Source organism: Amblyraja radiata, chromosome 15 (assembly GCF_010909765.2).
Source record: "Amblyraja radiata isolate CabotCenter1 chromosome 15, sAmbRad1.1.pri, whole genome shotgun sequence".
NCBI lineage: Eukaryota > Metazoa > Chordata > Chondrichthyes > Rajiformes > Rajidae > Amblyraja > Amblyraja radiata.
Window position 1 is genome coordinate 43,383,879 of NC_045970.1, and position 6,262 is coordinate 43,390,140.

The following is a 6,262-nucleotide window of genomic DNA, read 5'->3' on the forward strand; positions in this document are numbered from 1 at the left end:
ACAGCACCTCAAATTACAAGGCAGTCAGTTAAGAATAAGGAGTAAGCCATTTAGAACGGAGACGAGGAAACACTTTTTCTCACAGAGAGTGGTGAGTCTGTGGAATTCTCTGCCCCAGAGGGCGGTGGAGGCGGGTTTCTCAGGATGCTTTCAAGAGAGAGCTAGATAGGGCTCTTAAAGATAGCGGAGTCAGGGGATATGGGGAGAAGGCAGGAACGGGGTACTGATTGGGGATGATCAGCCATGATCACGTTGGATGGCGGTGCTGGCTCGAAGGGCCGAATGGCCTACTCCTGCGTCTATTGTCTGAAAAAGGGTCCCGACCCGAAACATCACCCATTCCATCTCTCCAGAGATGCTGCCTGTCCCAGCTGAGCATTTTGCGTCTACCTTCGGTGTAAACCAGCATCTGCAGTTCCCTCCTACACAATGAACCATTCTACATTTCCCTATCCTCGCCTGCTTTGATCTGTCGTGTTCACCCCTTATCCTTCCATTTCTCTGGACTCCCTCTCCCCAACCCAGTCTGAAGAAGGGTCTCGACCTGAAACATCACCATTCCTTCTCTCCAGAGATGCTGTCTGTCCAGCTGAGTTACCCCAGTATTTTGTGTCTATCAACAGTATGAACATTGACTTCTCCAATTTTAAGTAATTAACCAACAATCCTCTTTTTTTCTCCTCTATCTCCCTTGTGCCCCAACTGGGTGTGCACTCATAAATTCTAGTAGCAAAATTAGGCTATTCAGGCCATCAAGTCTACTCTCCCATTCAATCATGGCTGATCTATCTCTCTCTCTCAATCCCATTCTCCTGCCATTCTCATTTCTCCTCCTATCCTATCCCTCCCACCTATACTCCTTTCTCTAGCCTCATATTTCAGTCCTCTTCACTTCTTATCTCACAGATTGTCTTACCATTTCTAGCCTCTGTCCACCCATCTGCCAATCAAACCCCTTTCACCTGCATCTACTCCCCCCTCACCCGCATCTACCCATCATTTGTCAGACATTGTCCTACCCCCACCTTTTCTCCAGCTTTCTCCCCCGTCCCTCTACTACAATCAGTATGAAGAAGAGTCCTGACCTGAAACATCGCTTATCAAAGTGTTCCAGAGATCCAGAGAAGGTTTGAAGAAGGGTCTCGACCCAAAAAGTCACCCATTCCTTCTCTCCGGAGATGTTGCCTGTCCTGCTGAGATACTCCAGCATTTTGTGTCTATCTTTGGTAGTTCCAGAGATGTTGCCTGACCAGCTGAGTTACTCCAGCATTGTGATTTTTGATGAAGGTTCCAACTTCCAGCATCTGCATTGTGGCACTTGGTGAAGAGTTGCTTGGGTGGTGGATATTTGCACGGCCTCAGGTAAATGAAAGACAGTGTCAGGCATGTTGAATAATAAAAGCATTTCCGTTTATTCTTAGCTGGCCTCTGCAGTATTTCACATATACAATGAAAAAACTTGCAGCAGAGACTTCCAAAGCATTGCAAGGTCAATTGTTCACACAACTGCCCCCCCCCCCCCCCCACTTGATAAAAGCCTTACGGGGAGGCACTGAGAAAGGTGCTGAAAGAGTTGTGAGATTGGTAGTGTTTAATTGTCATAGGCACTGGATGTGACCCAGAACAATGAAATTATTACTTGCTGCAGCATTACAGGTACATTAGATGCAACAGCCACAACAATAAATATACAATAAATTAATAGTCCAAAGATTCACTACCATCTGAATGAAGACATTTCCCTTCAAAATTCCTACAAATTTCTGCCTACATCTATCTTTCACCAACATATCCTTCTTTATTCTGAATCCTTGCCATTCCCTGATTTTCATTTCCCTGCCATCAGTTCTGAATTTTTTCCCCCCCGTTAACTATTCTGCCTGCCTAGTGCACAAAACCTCGTGCTCAAAGTTCTAGCAAATTAAGGTTGTACTTTTGGATGAATGAAGAGATACATTTTAAAAGCACTTTAATGTATTTTTTATTTTCACAGAAAACTTTCTGCAGAAACTTAATGAAACTGCCAACTGTTGTCTTCTTCAGACATTTTAAATACATCTTTTAACAAATGGGGAAGTGACTGATTAAGAATGTTTGCTTTTGGTGATTATCCCAATTCCAGCTGCTCTAATCAAACCACAGCAAGTTTTCACTCAAGCATATCAAGGAATATATTTTTAGCAACATTTGAATGAGATAATGTATTAAAAATATTTAACGAACTGTGGTGGTTCACAGCTGTACTGTTATTCACTCCCATTGCAAATAATGAATGGTTTCAAAAAGTCTCAAAATTAGTGCATTGTCTCCAGAGTAATAATTTTAGGTACCTTGCCTATATTCATTATATTTTCAGCAATATAATCAATTAGATTTATCTTGGATTGATTATCTCTGAGGCATAATAAACACCATGTCACTGGTGAGCACTGACTGACCTCAGTTTAAAAAAAGTACCTCAAGTGTTTTTTTTCAGTGAGAATTTCTAAAAAACACAGGGAGGATTCTCCACAGCAAGACCCTGAATTTTGAAAGGGCCTTCTGCATTGGAAAGAAGATTACATGGGTGGCCAGAACAAGCTCCACCTTCAATATGAGCAACAACATTGTCAGATGGCAATAATACACCCTTCTTAATTGTGGGCTGAATTGTAAAAGATCTTTTAAAATCAAAAACTTTGAATATAGAGAAACTTGAATAAAATAAAATGTAAAAAATGTAAAGTTTTTGAAACTATTTACAAAGTTTTTATCAGGGCTGCCCAACATTGGGTGAGAGTTGGGAGTGAGAAATTGCGAGAGACCAAGCCCGAGGGGGGGGGGGGGGGGGGGGGGGGGAGGGGGGACGGTGTGGGATGGGGGACGGTGTGGGATGGGGTTGTACCCCTCCCATTGGTATGGAGCTTTTGCATTTTTCTGCTTGAAATTGTGCAATCTGGTGCATACTGTAGCGAGTCTTTTAACTAACACTTGAATGCAATATTTATGTTTTAAATTGGATTAGCTATGAATAAGGTTAGGCTAAATTACATTCCTAATTACATTCCACAGTAGAGCCAGGCTCTGATCAACATGTGCAGCACATGAATGATGTTAGTGTATTCGGAAATCAGATTATAATCAAGCACTTGGCCCATGTTGACCAACCTGGGTCTCACTGCGCACCTAGTACTACTCCTGATCCTGACTCCAGTTGCATACCTTCTCTCATTCCTGACACTGAGTCCAGCTTTACACCTGGCCCCCTATTCTTCCCTGATCAAAGCTGCTTACCTGCTTAGGTTCACAGTGCTGAACACTCCCATTGTCCCAGCTTTGACTGCACACCTAGTACTAGGTGCGGTCGAGCCCTCGCTGGGGCTCGCTGGACGGGAGCGCTCCGTTTCGCTGGCCCCCGGCAGCCGGCAACCTGAAGCCGCACATAAAGGCCCACACATAAAGCCCCATATCTGACCCCCTGGACTTAACCTATTACATTCAAGTCCACAGGTGCTTATCTAATGCGGTAATCTTTTATGTGTATTTGCTACATTCATTGGCTTCCTTGTTATCCAACATGCTTGTTATTTTGTCAAATAAGTCATCAATTGGTTGAACACAATTTCTCATCCATAAAATTATGCTCACTCAGCTGTATGTATTATGTTACCATTTCCTTCATTTTCTTAACAAACTGTCCTGAGGTCATTTTCACCCCCAATATTTTCAGTATTTTGCTGTCTTCTTCTCAGCTGGGACTTTTCCAAAATGCAAAGTCCAATAAAAATATATATTTAAGCAATAATATTCTATTTAATGTGATCTTGAGAGTACATAATATTTTCTGTGGTATTCATAACACAACAATGATAAAAGATCTTTGTTTTGATTGCACCTACCAACATGCATACATTATTATATTACAGTTAATATGTACCGAGGGCAAATTTTTGTTGCATTGCTACCCATTCCCAATTACTTTTACATTGAAGTAATTGAAATCCAAGTGAAGTTTAAATGGCATCAGACAAATAAAACCTCCAGAATGGATGATATTCATTATGTGGTTGGTTAGAGTCAGTATCAGCACAATTACTGTATTAAACTTTGAATCTTCAGATGTCTTGGTTCAAGCTAAAACTAAAGACAAATAATATCCTCCTCACACATTCCCCTACAAGTATCTCTGTCACTCCTTTAAAATATGCCCCTTCTTTGAATAAGCTCTTAAACATCGCACCTGAATCAGTTTCCATCTGATTACACTCCTTGAGGATGTTCATCTACGTGTTCAAATAATAAAACAACAAGATTGGAAACATTTCTATTCAACCTGTCAAAGGAATTTGGGAGGTTTAGAAGGGGGGAGGTTTAGAAATATTCAGTGAGGTAAACAAACATAATAGTTGAGTGGCAAATGACAATCATGCTCAGAAAGCAAGGACTACCTGAAATTGGAGAAGTCAATGTTCATACCGGGGTGTAAACTACCCAAGCGAAATATGAGGTGCTGCTCCAATTTGCGGTGAGACTCACTCTGGCCATGAAGGAGGCCCAGGACAGAAAGGTGGGATACGGAATGGGAGGGGGAGTTGAAGCGTTGAGCCACCGGGAGATCAGGTTGGTTAATTCAAACTGTGCGGGGGTGTTGGGCAAAGCGTTCGCCAAGCCTGCGCTTGGTCTCACCGATGTAGAGAAGTTGACACCTAGAGCAGCGGCTGCAATAGATGAGGTTTGGGAAGGTGCAGGTGAATCTCTGCCTCACCTAGAAAGACTGCTTGGGTCCTTGGATGGAGTCAAGGGGGGAGGTAAAGCGACAAGTGTAGCATTTCCTGCGGTTGCAAGGGAAAGTGCCAGGGGTGGGGGTGGGAAGGGACGAATTGACCAGTGAATTATGGAGGGAGCAGATTCTGCGGAAAGCTGAAAGGGGAGGAGTTGGGAAGATGTGGCCAGTGGTGGGATCCCGTTGGAGGTGGCGAAAATGTCGGAGGATTATCTGTTGTATGTGACGGCTGGTAGGGTGGAAGGTGAGGACAAGGGGCATCTGCCCTTATTAGGAGTGGGTGGATGGGGAGTGGGAGCGGAGCTAAGGGATATAGAAAAGATCCTGGTGAGAGCCTCATCTATAGTCGAAGAGGGGAACCCCCGTTCCCTAAAGAATGAGGACATCTCTGATGCCCTGGTTTGGAAGTGGGAGGGGGTAGGTTCCTACCCGGCTCCTGGGTGTAGACGGATGAATTGGGAGTAGGGGATAGAGTCCTTACATGAAGCAGGGTGGGAAGAAATGTAGTCCAGATAGCCATGGGAGTCCGTGGGTTTGTAGTAGATGTCAGTCAGTAGTCTGTCACGTGCGATGGAGATAGTGAGGTCGAGAAACGGTAGGGAGATGTCGGAAATGGTCCAGGTGAATTTGATTGCCGGATGGAAGTTATTGGTGAAATGGATGAAGTAAGTGAGTTTTGCATGGGTGCAGGAGGTAGCACCAATGCAGTCGTCGATGTAGTGGAGGTAGAGTTCGGGGATAGGGCCACGATACACCTCGAACAAGGATTGTTAAACGTACCCTACAAAGAGGCAGGCATAGCTGGGGCCCATGCGCGTGCCCATAGCTACGCCTTGGATTTGGAGGAAATGGGAGGAGTCAAAGGAAAAGTTGTTGAGGGTAAGGACCAGTTCCGCTAGGCGGAGGAGAGTATCGGTAGACGGGGATTGGTTGGTTTTGTGGTCGAGGAAGAAACGTAGGGCTTTAAGACCCTCCTAGTGGGGGATGGAGGTGTAGATTGACTGGACATCCATGAGATCCATGAAATTATGAAACACTTGTGAAAGGCTTTTCCAGCCATTCCGCTCAAATTAAGGGAAAAACATGGATGCAATATATAACAGTGAATGTGAAATGCAGTTAGTTCAAGTCCCCACTCCCTTGCAGATTTCAAGTCCAGAGGTGGAATGCAGCCTGCTGTCTGGCATCGAATCACTGACAGCATTTTTAGGATTTCTAAGTTTACAAAGGTATCTGTGGAAATCTCAAAGCGGTGGCCAGAATACATTGCAATGATGAGAGTGCTGGCAGTTTCCCAGCAAAGTCATGTCCAAAGATATACCAGCACGATAAAGGTTAAAACTACCACCACATCCGTGAAAGGCCGCAACCTGTTGTTTGTTTTATGCCTGGGTACTTCTTAAATGTACTTCTTAAATACTTCTTACTTCTCAGCAAGGAATTTCCACCTCGGATCCCCTCTAAAACTTCTATTTCTTATCTTAAACCTTTGCTCTCTGA